Here is a 13818-nt window from a genome sequence, read left to right as displayed (position 1 = left end):
TCCCCTGGCAGGACACCTAGGAATCACTAGAACCCGCCACTGACTCACTCAGACCTTCTTCTGGCCAGGGATTACAGGGGACGTTAGGCAGTACAGTGGACCACTCCAAAGCCTCCCTGCACCCCAGCCCTATAATCAACGAACCCTTCAGCAGAGAAGCGGTTGACATTGTTGGTCCCTTGCCCAGTCCCAGTCCTTTGGGGAAAAAGTACATCTTGACAGTAGTAGACAATGCCACCCGATACCCAGAGGCAATCCCCCTGGCCAATATCCAGGCAGAGATGATGGGCTGCTCTGGATATTTGGTAGAGTGGGTTTCCCCCGGGAGATTATCTCAGACCAAGGAACCCAGTTTACTGTTGAGCTCATCCAGCAGCAATCGAGGCTTTACGGGATAAAACCCCTGCCAAGCTCTCCATACCACCCCTAGACTAACGGGCTGTGTGAGAGGTTTAACAGGACCCTGAAGCAGCTGCTTAGGACATTCTTGGCCTCTCACAAAGATTGGGAAAGATACGTGCTGCACCTCCTATTCGCTTACAGAGAGGTGCCCCAGGAATCCACTGGGTTCTCCCCTTTCAGTTAGTATATGGCCGGAGGGTGAGGAGGCCCCTAGATCTACTTAGATCCCACTGGGAAGGGTCAGTTGGGGAGGGAGGACCCTCCATCGTAGGGCACGTCCTAGAATTTAGGGACTGACTGAAGGACTTTGCCGCTCGCATGCCAGAGAACCTTCAGATCGCCCAAGGTAGGCAGACGCGGTGGTGCAACAGGAATGCTCAGTGGTAGAGCAGCTGTGTGACACTACCTACCTGGTAGCCAAATGTTTAGATGACCGGATCCGCCGGACCTTTCATGTGAATATGTTGAAGGCATACCAGGAGAGGCCCGAAGAGGTAGCCGCCATATGTGCTCCTGCCATGGAGGACTCTGAGAGTCTCCCCATGCCAGAGCTACCCGGGTGGAATAGGGCACCCGCAGGCATAGGGGACATAAAGTTAGATGAGAGGCTAGGGACTGTACAGCGGGAGCAAGTCAGACAGGTATTAGAGAGCCGACAAGACATGTTCTTCACTGATCCTGGTACACCACTGTAGTGGTGGACTGAGTGGAGACCCTGGGACAGGTGCCCCTGCGTACCAGGTCCCAGAATCGGTTAGGGAAAACATGCGCAGCAAGCTCAGAGAGATGCTCGACACCAGCATTATTAAGCCATCCAACAGTCCCTGGGCATCCCCAGAGGTGCTGGTACCCAAGCAGGACTCTACCACCTGATTTTGTGTAGACTACCGTAGGCTTAACGACAGAACCATGACCAATGCCTATCCCTGGGTGGATGACCTCCTGGACCACATTGCCCGCAGTAACTTTCTGATGACCTTAGACCTCTGCAAGGGGTACTGGCAGATTCCCCTGGATCCTGAATCTATTTCGAAGTCAGCATTCATCACCCCATTCAGCCTGTACCAGTTTAAGGTCATGGCTTTTGGGATGAAGAATGCTCCGGCGACCTTCCAGAGAATGGTAGATCGCCTCCTCTTTGGCCTTCAGGATTATGCCTGTGCATACCTGGATGACATTGCAATCTACAGCGATACCTGGGAGGCCCACTTGGTCCACCTAGACACCGTTTTGGACTGCATCAAGGCTGCGGGTCTGACTCTGATGCCAGACAAATGTACGGTAGAGCGCTCCAAGGTCCAGTACCTTGGACACCGAGATGGCTGATGAGGCCCATTGAAGGCCGAAACGATCATCTGGGGTTGCTATGTTCCTTATTCAGAGTGAATTGCCTGGTATTTCGGCACTGGAATGACTGTAATAGGCGGGATCAGACTTATATACTACAGGAAAGTTCTACTCTGTGAAAAGCATTACTGAGCTAAAAGAAGCTGCACCCAGCTGGTAAATCGCCATAGAACAGGCTAACAATGGTATTGAGCCGGTTTTTAATTCCTGTGAGTGTGCTTCTCACTGTGTGTATTTAGTCTCCCTATGGGAAAAAGGGGAATCCAGATGTGGACTCCTTGCTCAATGTGCTTAGAGGAATATGGCTACACCTCACTGACAAGGCCCAATGAAGCCCGAAACGATTGTCTGGGGTTGCTATGTTCCTTGTTCAGAGTGAATTGCCTGGTATTTCGGCGCTGGACTGACTGTAATAGGCGGGATCAGACTGATATACTACAGGAAAGTTCTACTCTGTGAAAAGCATTACTGGGCTAAAAGAAGCTGCACCCTGGTGGTAAATCGCCATAAAAAAGAATAACAATGGTATTGAGAGGTTTTTTCGTTCCTGTGAGTGTGCTTCTCACTGTGTGTACTTAGCTTTCCTAGGGACAGCAGGGTACTACCACAAGTTTGTCCCTAACATAAGTGCCCTGGCCAAACCTTTGACCGACCTGATGCAAGAACAAGTGTGAGGCCGATTTCCAATACCTAAAGACAGCTCTAATTTCTGCCCCTAATCTTGGCCACTCCTAACCCATCCAAATGTTTTTGTGTCCATACAGATGCCTCTATGTTCGGGTTGGGAGCAGTGCTAAACCAGGTGCATGAGGAGGGCCATGAACACCCCATAGCCTATATTAGCAGGAAGCTACTACCCAGGGAAGTAGACTACGCAGTGGTGGAAAAGGAATGCTTGGCACTGGTGTGGGCCCTTAAGAAATTGCAACCTTACTTACTGTATAGGGAAGGGCCTTCACCGTGCTCACTGACCATAACCCCCTGGTCTGACTCAACTGGGTTTCTGGGGACAATGGGCCTCTGCTGTGGTGGAGCCTAGCAGTCCTTCAGTTTTACTATTCAGTACCGGCTGGGATGGAACAATGGGAATGCAGATAGACTCTCCCGGCAAACTGAATTAGAGTAGCCCACCGGACAGCTCCAGGCCGACCCATGTGGATCTAGCCGGGTCTGCCAGACTTTACGGGTGGGGGAGCACTTTCACAGATACCAGGCTGCCAAGGCTGCCAAGGCTACCTCCACCCCCCTCCTTTTCTGGCCCATTGTGGATAACTGTGTGACCCAAACTCCTTCCCTCTTGTGTTCTCACTGCTTATACTTCATCTTGGAGAGAGCTGATCTCTTGCCGGTTGGCTACTTCCCGGCTGGCTGGCCTTATGGAACTACTAGCCGGCCGGGCTACCCAGGATTCCCCACCTCAATAACTTTGCCAGACTGCCGCTCTACAACGACACCCTGGAATAGCTGCCGCTATCCCCGGGATCACCTCGAAACCACAACCTAGATATTGTGGGGGTTTACTATGGACCTATGGCTCCCCTGGAGGCACCAGTATGTCTGGAGGGGCAGGAATGGCGGAAGATCCTAAGAATAGATAAGACTCTTATCAAGATGAGAATGTGTATATAAGCTGTGTGGTTTTCCCAATAAACTCTGTTCATGTTTCACCTTAATACTGGTCTTGTCTGGTTATTAGGGTGGGCTCTTAGTAAAATCACTTTCTCCGCTCTACAGCTACAGGTTCCAGGTACAGGAAGGACTCTTTTGGAGGAGCTACCCAGTTAAAGGGTTAATTTATTAGTACTCCATTTTTCAGTTCTTCAATCACCCCAACTTTTTCATATGCAATTCAAAGTTACTTAACACTGATTCATTTATATCAAAACAATAAGTAAAGGGGACATATCCCTGCACTTTACATATTCACTATTAAACAACTGCTAAATAGATAAATTCACTATTAAACAACTGCTAAATAGATAAAGTACACACTGCGGCTACCATTCATCAATAATAAACAGCTAATGTACACAGTGCCTCAGTACATGATAAGCTGCCACAAATACTATGTTGTAAATAATACAGTAAATGTGACAACTCATATGTATCAACAGCGGGAGGTAGCTGGGCGGAGTGTTGTTGGAGTTGCAATATGTGGGCGGAGTTCCGGAAATTGCCGACACCACTTTCGATAGTCACCAGTTTCTACACAATACCGGCAACTGCTCTTAGTGTTTCAAATATAATCACTGAAGCAGTTCAGACAGTTTAGTCAGTCAGCAACCTGTCTGATAAGGGTCAAACTATTGGGTCATCCAAACATGACTGCTGCAGAAAGTAAGTTGTACCTTCTTGAGTAACATTGTACTAGTGCCCTTCCCTAAATGTGTTCGTAAATGTGCATAAGTGTGTATGCAAGTATTTGTGTGTGAGAGTGTGTGATGATGCTGAAGTTAGCTCCTTATTCGGCCAGCTTCTTATTCGAAGATTGAAGTTACCTTTCTATTCACCTAGCATATTTTTCAGGTTAGTTTCTTTTTCATGAAAGTGATTATTTAGTAAACAACAATCAGCAAAGTTAAAGGGACACTGAACCCAATTTTTTTCTTTTGTGATTCAGATAGAGCATGCAACTTTAAGCAACTTTCTAATTTACTCATATTATCAATTTTTTCGTTCTCTTGCTCTCTTTATTTGAAAAAGAAGGCATCTAAGCTAAGGAGTCAGACAATTTTTGGTTCAGTACTCTGGACAGCAGTTGTTTATTGGTGGGTGAATTTATCCACCAATCAGCAAGAACAACCCAGGTTGTTCACCAAAAATGGTCTGGCATCTAAACTTACATTCTTGCTTTTCAAATAAAGATACCAAGAGAATGAAGAAAATTTGATAATAGGAGTAAATTAGAAAGTTGCTTAAAATTGCATGCTCTATCTGAATCACAAAAGAAAAAAATTTGATTCAGTGTCCCTTTAATATGATATTAATCATGAAATGTGGCACCAAACCTGGCACCACAACTTCCATTCATTTCATTGGCAAATTCTGAACAAGGAACAGAGCATTTTCTCTATGAAAACCATCTTGGCTCACCAAAATGTGGCTTGTTTTATGTAGACAAAAGTTAAATTGAGTCTGAGCTTAACGATATTAATCATATAATATGGCACCACCAAACTTGGCACCCTAGCATCCATGCATTTCAATGGGAAATTCTGAAAAAGGAACCAAGCTATTACTCTATTGAAACCATCTTGGCTCACTCACATTTGGCTTGCTTTACACAAACTGGACATTCCTCTATAGGAAAAAGATCAATCTAGTCTGAGCCAAATTATATTGATCATATAATATGGCACCAAACTTGGCATCCTAACATCCATACATTTCAATGGGAAATTCTGAATAAGTAACCATGCTTTTACTCTATTAAAACCTTTTGGCTCATCCAGATTAGGCTTGTTTTATACTAATTGGGCATCCCTCTATATAAAAAAATGAAATCTAGCATGAGCCAAATTATATTGATTATATAATATGGCATCAAACTTGGAACCCTAGCATCCATACATTTCAATGGAAAATTCTGAATAAGTAACCAACCTTTTACTCTATTAAAATTATCTTGGGGGCGTGTCCGGGCTAAGGACCAAGATGGCCGCTAAACTAGGAGCTCTGCAATGCAGTTTTACATCCTGCCTGTAATCTGCTCACCTACTAGACATCCAGCAAGAATCTTTACCTTAAGATAAAGGGAACATTTGGCTGAATAGACTGTTTCCTAAAATATAGCAGGACTTCCCAGTCTGGACCGCTGAGGGTCCCTGGCGGCTCATAAGGAGAGGGAACTCAGCTCCCCCCCCCCCCCCCCCCGGGAAACCGGGTAAACCAGAGAAGACAGTGTTTTTCTGCTACATATGTATAACATGGAGGAGGACTTGCTTTCTACAATTCAAGCTTTATTTGCCGAATCTGAGCGGCAGCTGCACCTCAGATTTGATCGCCTCATGAAACTTATGGAGGCACCTAGGATTCAACCTTGCGAGCTCAGAGGGGGTGACAGCTTCAAGCTCTGTAAGCGGAGGCCCGCGGCTGCGGGAGGTCAGCGTTCATACCGGAGCCACCGATGCCGGCAACATGGGAACTTCAGGAGTAATTAACCCGCCTAGAATGAAAATAGCTGAGGCTGCGGTAGATATTGATGCTACACAGAGAGTTGCAGGGACCCAGGAGGGTTGCTCTGTTGAAATCTTCCAGATGGCTGTCGCTTACCTGGCCACGTGGGGGAGACCGGCCGGCTCCCCTATGAGAGGCTTCCCGGGGGAACGCTGGGTGCTGAGGGCTCGCTGTTATCCCGCTGTCTTGGATTTTTACAGAAGTTGTGGCCTGGGGTCAGGGCGCACGTTGGAGCGCAGGATGGATTTGATCCCTGAGGTGCCCGGCAGCCTCCCGGGCCTCGGTGTTGGTGCAAAAGTCAGGGTTGGGTAAAGTAGCAGATCGTTAGCCTGTCAGGCCTGCCCTAACCCCACCCCAAGACTGCTCCTTTTTTGAACTGCGAGCCTATTCCCTCCCTAGAGAACTGCCATATATGATGCCGAGATGTAATTCATACTTTTAATACTGTTGTGTTTTTGAGTGTTGTGAGGCGGGCCTATATTTATATTTACATTTTGATTGTTACCCCATGAGATATAGGCGAAGATGGCTAGCCGCAATAGATTTTACTCAAGCACCAGTTTAATACTCATATAGCGACTTTGAATAGTACTTGAGACTCAAGTAGGCGAAAAGGATGGTGTGTTTGATAAGGAATAGTCCTCCTCCCCCCATTTCACATACATTACACTGCAGGTCCGATAGAGGCCTGCACCTCCCCCCCCCAGATCAGAAGGTAATGTTCATTGAGACCCTGATATAGATATATTGGATAAAGGGGAACAGTTAATATTTATAAGATCCCTTTAGCTAACATAATTCGCTTTATTTTCTTTTGCTTTTGGGAAGACAGAGTTGGTCAGTTATGTAGTTAAGTTATTATAAAAGAGAGTGTACAAGTCCCACAGCTTTCTGGTATTTGAAATATTTTCTTTATGTGTGTGCCAGTAATAGGGCTGATTATGTGTGCCTGTTGTAATATAATTTCTCTGCATCTAACTCCCCAGCGTTAATACACCAGTGTCTAGCACCAGCTTGCTAGGTTTCAAATATTATTATGCCCCTCCACCTAATGGCACTTTTGAATGTTAGGGCGCTCTCAGCTTTCTGCTCACACTATTATAACTGCTGCATTTAGTATTATTCTAATAACTCTGCGCAGGGATCTAGATGCCTATAATTGTGCCTACCATTACAGCACTATCCGCGAAGCTGCTAGCATATCTTAGAGGCCTCGAAGAGACCTATATAACTGCAATTAATGCTTTCTTGAGCTTCACCAATATGTTGGGTTTTGGAGGGGCTCGCAGCTTCACCCCTACATTTGCCTCCCATGTCCTTTTATTACCGGCGGTCCGGGAGTAACTGCTAACTTTTAACAGAGGTATGCTATTTTCACATTTATAAAACCTTAAGGGGGTTTGGCGGCAGAATATATATAGCTTATATTATTAATCTCTTATTTTTTAATTGTTTTATGCTTTAATGATAAGGTATGGACCTATAACGGCCTGTTTCTTGGTAACTAGTATCCTTACACAAATGTCAGGCCATAAGATTACCACTTATTAACTCATTTTCCGGTGTCCAAATGAAAATGTATTCATATATAAAAAAGGTGTGGCGCATGGCCATATATTTTTCCTATTGCTCGGAATATGATATTGTGTGTGGACTCTAAGACATGCCTCCTGCGTTGGATATTTAAGAATTGATGTATGCTGACAGGCATGTTGCTATGACAAATGTATGAGTATGTTGTGTATATTATTGTTACCTCAATAAAAAACTATTTAAAAAAAAAAAAAAATTATCTTGACTCACTCACATTTGGCTTGTTTTATAATATTTGGGCATCCTTTTATATAAAAAAAGGAAATCTAGCCGGAACCAAATGATATTGATCATATAATATGGCATCAAACTTGGCATCCTACCATCCATTCATTTCAATTGTGAAATTCTGAATAAGTAACCAAGCTTTTATTCTATTAAAACCATTGTGGCTAACTCACATTTGGCTTGTTTTATGCTAATTGGGCATCCCTCTTTATAAAAAAATGAAATCTAGTATGAGCCAAATGATACTTGATCTTAGCAAAAAGGCAGAGAAGCGATAGCCTGAGCCAAATGACCTAAAGACTGTGAGCTCTCTGGAGCAGGGCCCTTTTCCTCCTGTACTAGATTTGTTTAGTTTTGTTATGTTTTGCATTTTATCACAAATCCTTGTCATTGTATACCCCTATCATTGTACCCAGAGCTACAGAATTTGGTGGCGCTATACAAATAAATGATAATGATAATAATAATAATAATAATAATAATAATAATAATAATAATAATAAAACATGGCACCAAATTTGATACCCTAGCATCCATACATTTCAATAGTATATTCTAAATAAGTAACAAAGCTTTTCCCATTGGAATGCATGCATACTAGGGTGCCAAGTTTGGTGGTGTCATATTATATGATCAATATTGTTGACGCACTCACATTTGGCTTGTTTTATACTAATGGGGCAACCCTCTATATAAAAAATGAAATCTAGCCTGAGCCAAATGATATTGATTATATAATATGGCATAAAACTTGGCACCCTAGCAGCCATACATTTCAATGGGAAATTCTGAATAAGTAACCAACCTTTTACTCTATTAAAACTATCTTGACTCACTCACATTTGGCTTGTTTTATAATATTTGGGCATCATTTTATATAAAAAAAGGAAATCTAGCCTGAACCAAATGATATTGATCATATAATATGGCATCAAACTTGGCATCCTACTATCCATGCATTTCAATTGTGAAATTCTGAATAAGTAACCAAGCTTTTATTCTATTAAAACCATTGTGGCTAACTCAGATTTGGCTTGTGTTATGCTAATTGGGCATCCCTCTTTATAAAAAAATGAAATCTAGTATGAGCCAAATGATACTACACTTGATCTTAGCAAAAAGGCAGAGAAGCGATAGCCTGAGCCAAATGACCTATAGACTGTGAGCTCTCCGGAGCAGGGCCCTCTTCCTCCTGTACTAGATTTGTTTAGTTTTGTTATGTTTTGCATTTTATCACTAATCCTTGTCATTGTATACCCCTATCATTGTACCCAGAGCTACAGAATTTGGCGGCGCAATACAAATAAATGATAATGATAATAATAATAATAATAATAATAATAATAATAATAAAACATGGCACCAAATTTGATACCCTAGCATCCATGCATTTCAATAGTATATTCTAAATAAGTAACAAAGCTGGTCCGGCATCTAAACTTACATTCTTGCTTTTCAAATAAAGATACCAAGAGAATGAAGAAAATTTGATAATAGGAGTAAATTAGAAAGTTGCTTAAAATTGCATGCTCTATCTGAATCACAAAAGAAAAAAATTTGATTCAGTGTCCCTTTGATATGATATTAACCCCTTAATGACCGGACCATTTTTCAATTTTCTTACCCTTAATGACAATGGCTATTTTTACATTTCTGCAGTGTTTGTGTTTAGCTGTAATTTTCCTCTTACTCATTTACTGTACCCACACATATTATATACCGTTTTTCTCGCCATTAAATGGACTTTCTAAAGATACCATTATTTTCATCATATCTTATAATTTACTAAAAAAAAATGATAAAATATGAGGAAAAAATGGAAAAAAACACACTTTTTCTAACTTTGACCCCCAAAATCTGTTACACATCTACAATCACCAAAAACACTGATGCTAAATAGTTTATAAATTTTGTCCTGAGTTTAGAAATACCCAATGTTTGCACGTTCTTTGCTTTTTTTGCAATTTATGGGGCAATAAATACAAGTAGCACTTTACTATTTCCAAACCACTTTTTTCAAAATTAGCGCTAGTTACTTTGGAATCCTGATATCTGTCAGGAATACCTGAATATCCCTTGACATGTATATATTTTGTTTTAGAAGACATCCCAAAGTATTGATCTAGGCCCATTTTGGTATATTTCATGCCACCATTTCACCGCCAAATGCGATAAAAAAAAAAAAAAAAGTTCACTTTTTCACAAATTTTGTCACAAACTTTAGGTTTCCCACTGAAATTATTTATAAACAGCTTCTGCAATTATGGCACAAATGGTTGTAAATTCTTCTCTGGGATCCCCTTTTTCAGAAATAACAGACTTATATGGCTTTGTGGTTGCGTTTTGGTAATTAGAAGGCCGCTAAATTCCGCTGCGCACCACACGTGTTTTATGTCCAGGAGTGAAGGGGTTAATTAGGGAGCTTGTAGGGAGCTTGTAGTGTTAATTTTAGCTTTAGTGTAGTGTAGTAGACAACCCCAAGTATTGATCTAGGCCCATTTTGGTATATTTTATGCCACCATTTCACCGCCAAATGCGAGCAAATAAAAAAAAAAAACTTTACATTTTTCACAATTTTAGGTTTCTCACTGAAATTATTTACAAACAGCTTGTGTTATTATGGCAGAAATTGTTGTAAAAGCTTCTCTGGGATCCCCTTTGTTCAGAAATAGCAGACTTATATGGCTTTGGCGTTGCTTTTTGGTAATTAGAAGGCCGCTAAATGCTGCTGCGCACCACACGTGAATTATGCCCAGCAGTGAAGGGGTTAAATTAGGTAGCTTGTAAGGAGCTTGCAGGGTTAATTTTAGAGATCAGCCTCCCACCTGACACATCCCACCCCCTGATCCCTCCCAAACAGCTCTCTTCCCTCCCCCACCCCACAATTGTTCCCGCCATTTTAAGTACTGGCAGAAAGTCTGCCAGTACTAAATAAAAGAGTTTTTTTTTTTTTTTTTTAAATAAAAATAATAAAATATTTTAGTTGTGATGAACCCCTTCCTTAGCACCAACCTCCCTGATCCCCACCTCCAGCTCTCTAACCCTCTCCCCTACCTAATTACCGCCATCTTGGGTACTGGCAGCTGTCTGCCAGTACCCAGTTTGGCCCCACAAACCAAAGTATTTTAATTTTATTTTTAACTTTTATTTTTATTTTTAATTATTTTTGTAGTGTAGCAGCCCCCCACAATACCCCCACCCCCTCCCCCTCCCAGATCCTTTTATATGGAAAAAAAAATTTTTTAACTTTTTTTCCCCCTTCCTAACTTCATTGGTGTCAGTGTGGCTAATGCGTGCACGCGCGTCCACGTGCACACGCGTCCATGTGCACACCCTCGTGCACGCGCGCGCATCGTGCACGCGCGCACACGCTCCCTCCTCCCACCCTGTCAAACGGCACCATCGGCACCATCGCTACCAGTGCAGAGAGGGCCACAGAGTGGCTCTCTCTGCATCGGAAGCTTGTAAAGGGGTATTGCAGGATGCCTCCATATCGAGGCATCACTGCAATACCCTCAGAGCTGCTGGAAGTGGTTGTGATCACTTCCAGCACTCTGTTAGACAAATGACGTACCAGGTACGTCCATTGTCATTAACTGCTTGTTAATGCATGACGTACCTGGTACGTCAGTTGTCATTAAGGGGTTAATCATGAAATGTGGCACCAAACCTGGCACCACAACTTCCATTCATTTCATTGGCAAATTCTGAACAAGGAACAGAGCATTTTCTCTATGAAAACCATCTTGGCTCACCAAAATGTGGCTTGTTTTATGTAGACAAAAGTTAAATTGAGTCTGAGCTTAACGATATTAATCATATAATATGGCACCACCAAACTTGGAACCCTAGCATCCATGCATTTCAATGGGAAATTCTGAAAAAGGAACCAAGCTATTACTCTATTGAAACCATCTTGGCTCACTCACATTTGGCTTGCTTTACACAAACTGGACATTCCTCTATAGGAAAAAGATCAATCTAGTCTGAGCCAAATGATATTGATCATATAATATGGCACCAAACTTGGCATCCTAACATCCATGCATTTCAATGGGAAATTCTGAATAAGTAACCATGCTTTTACTCTATTAAAACCTTTTGGCTCATCCAGATTAGGCTTGTTTTATACTAATTGGGCATCCCTCTATATAAAAAATGAAATCTAGCATGAGCCAAATTATATTGATTATATAATATGGCATCAAACTTGGAACCCTAGCATCCATGCATTTCAATGAGAAATTCTGAATAAGTAACCATGCTATTACTCTATTAAAACCATCTTGGCACACTCACATTTGGCTTGTTTTATACTAATGGGGCAACCCTCTATATAAAAAATGAAATCTAGCCTGAGCCAAATGATATTGATCATATAATATGGCATAAAACTTGGCACCCTAGCAGCCATACATTTCAATGGGAAATTCTGAATAAGTAACCAACCTTTTACTCTATTAAAACTATCTTGACTCACTCACATTTGGCTTGTTTTATAATATTTGGGCATCATTTTATATTAAAAAAAGGAAATCTAGCCTGAACCAAATGATATTGATCATATAATATGGCATCAAACTTGGCATCCTACTATCCATGCATTTCAATTGTGAAATTCTGAATAAGTAACCAAGCTTTTATTCTATTAAAACCATTGTGGCTAACTCACATTTGGCTTGTGTTATGCTAATTGGGCATCACTCTTTATAAAAAAAGGAAATCTAGTATGAGCCAAATGATACTACACTTGATCTTAGCAAAAAGGCAGAGAAGCGATAGCCTGAGCCAAATGACCTATAGACTGTGAGCTCTCCGGAGCAGGGCCCTCTTCCTCCTGTACTAGATTTGTTTAGTTTTGTTATGTTTTGCATTTTATCACTAATCCTTGTCATTGTATACCCCTATCATTGTACCCAGAGCTACGGAATTTGGCGGCGCAATACAAATAAATGATAATGATAATAATAATAATAATAATAATAATAATAAAACATGGCACCAAATTTGATACCCTAGCATTCATGCATTTCAATAGTATATTCTAAATAAGTAACAAAGCTTTTCCCTTTGGAATGCATGCATACTAGGGTGCCAAGTTTGGTGGTGTCATATTATGTTTAGGCTCAGACTCAATTTAACTTTAGTCTACATAAAACAAGCCACATTTTGGTGAGCCAAGATGGTTTTCATAGAGAAAATGCTCTGTCCCTTGTTCAGAATTTGCCAATGAAATGAATGGAAGTTGTGGTGCAAGGTTTTGTGCCACATTTCATGATTAATATCATATTAAAGGGAAATTGAATCCAAATTTTTTATTTTGTGATTCAGATAGAGCATGCAATTTTAAGCAACTTTCTAATTTACTCCTATTATCAAATTTTCTTCATTCTCTTGGTATCTTTATTTTAAAAGCATATTGGCCCACTCACATTTGTTCTTGTTTTATACTAATTGGGCATTCCTCTATATAAAAATGTCAAATCTAGGCTGAGCGAAATTATATTGATCACAAATGCATTTCAATGGGAAATTATGAATAAGGAACCAAACATTCCTTCTTTAATAACCTTTTTTGGCTCACCCAGATAAAGTTTGCTTTATACTAGTTGCTCTATAGGAAAAAGTTTAATCTAGCCTGAGACAAATTATATGGATAATAAAATATGCAACAAAATGTGGCACCCTAGCATCCATTCATTTTAATGGAAAATTCTAAATAAGGAACCAAACATTTCTTCTTTAAAAAACTTTTGGCTTACCCAGATTTGGCTTGTGTTATACTAATTGGGCATTCATCTATAGGAAAACGTTCAATCTAGCCTGAGCCAAATGATATTGATCTTAAAATATGTCACCAAATATACGGCTAGATTACGAGTTTTGCGTTAGGAGCTGTGCGGTGCTAACAAGCAGTTTATTCTCACCGCTCACTTTCCTACAGCGCTGGTATTACAGGTTTTCAGAAACCCGGCGTTAAAAGGCAAGAAGTGAGCGTAGAGCAAAATTGTGCTCCATATTTCACTCCAATACCAGCGCTGCTTAAGTCAGCGGTGAGCTGGTCGTACGTTC

The 13818-nt window shown here is 41.3% G+C and overlaps 1 pseudogene; it reads right to left on the bottom strand.

Annotated features, from left to right (window-relative positions):
* Positions 1–12390: 12390 nt before the first annotated feature.
* On the bottom strand, positions 12391–12526 carry LOC128636829 (uncharacterized; annotated as a pseudogene).
* Positions 12527–13818: the final 1292 nt, after the last annotated feature.

This window comes from Bombina bombina, chromosome 7 (genome assembly GCF_027579735.1).
Source record: "Bombina bombina isolate aBomBom1 chromosome 7, aBomBom1.pri, whole genome shotgun sequence".
NCBI classification, from domain to species: domain Eukaryota; kingdom Metazoa; phylum Chordata; class Amphibia; order Anura; family Bombinatoridae; genus Bombina; species Bombina bombina.
Note: the sequence above shows the minus strand (reverse complement) of the source record. Positions and strands in the feature narration are given on the sequence as shown.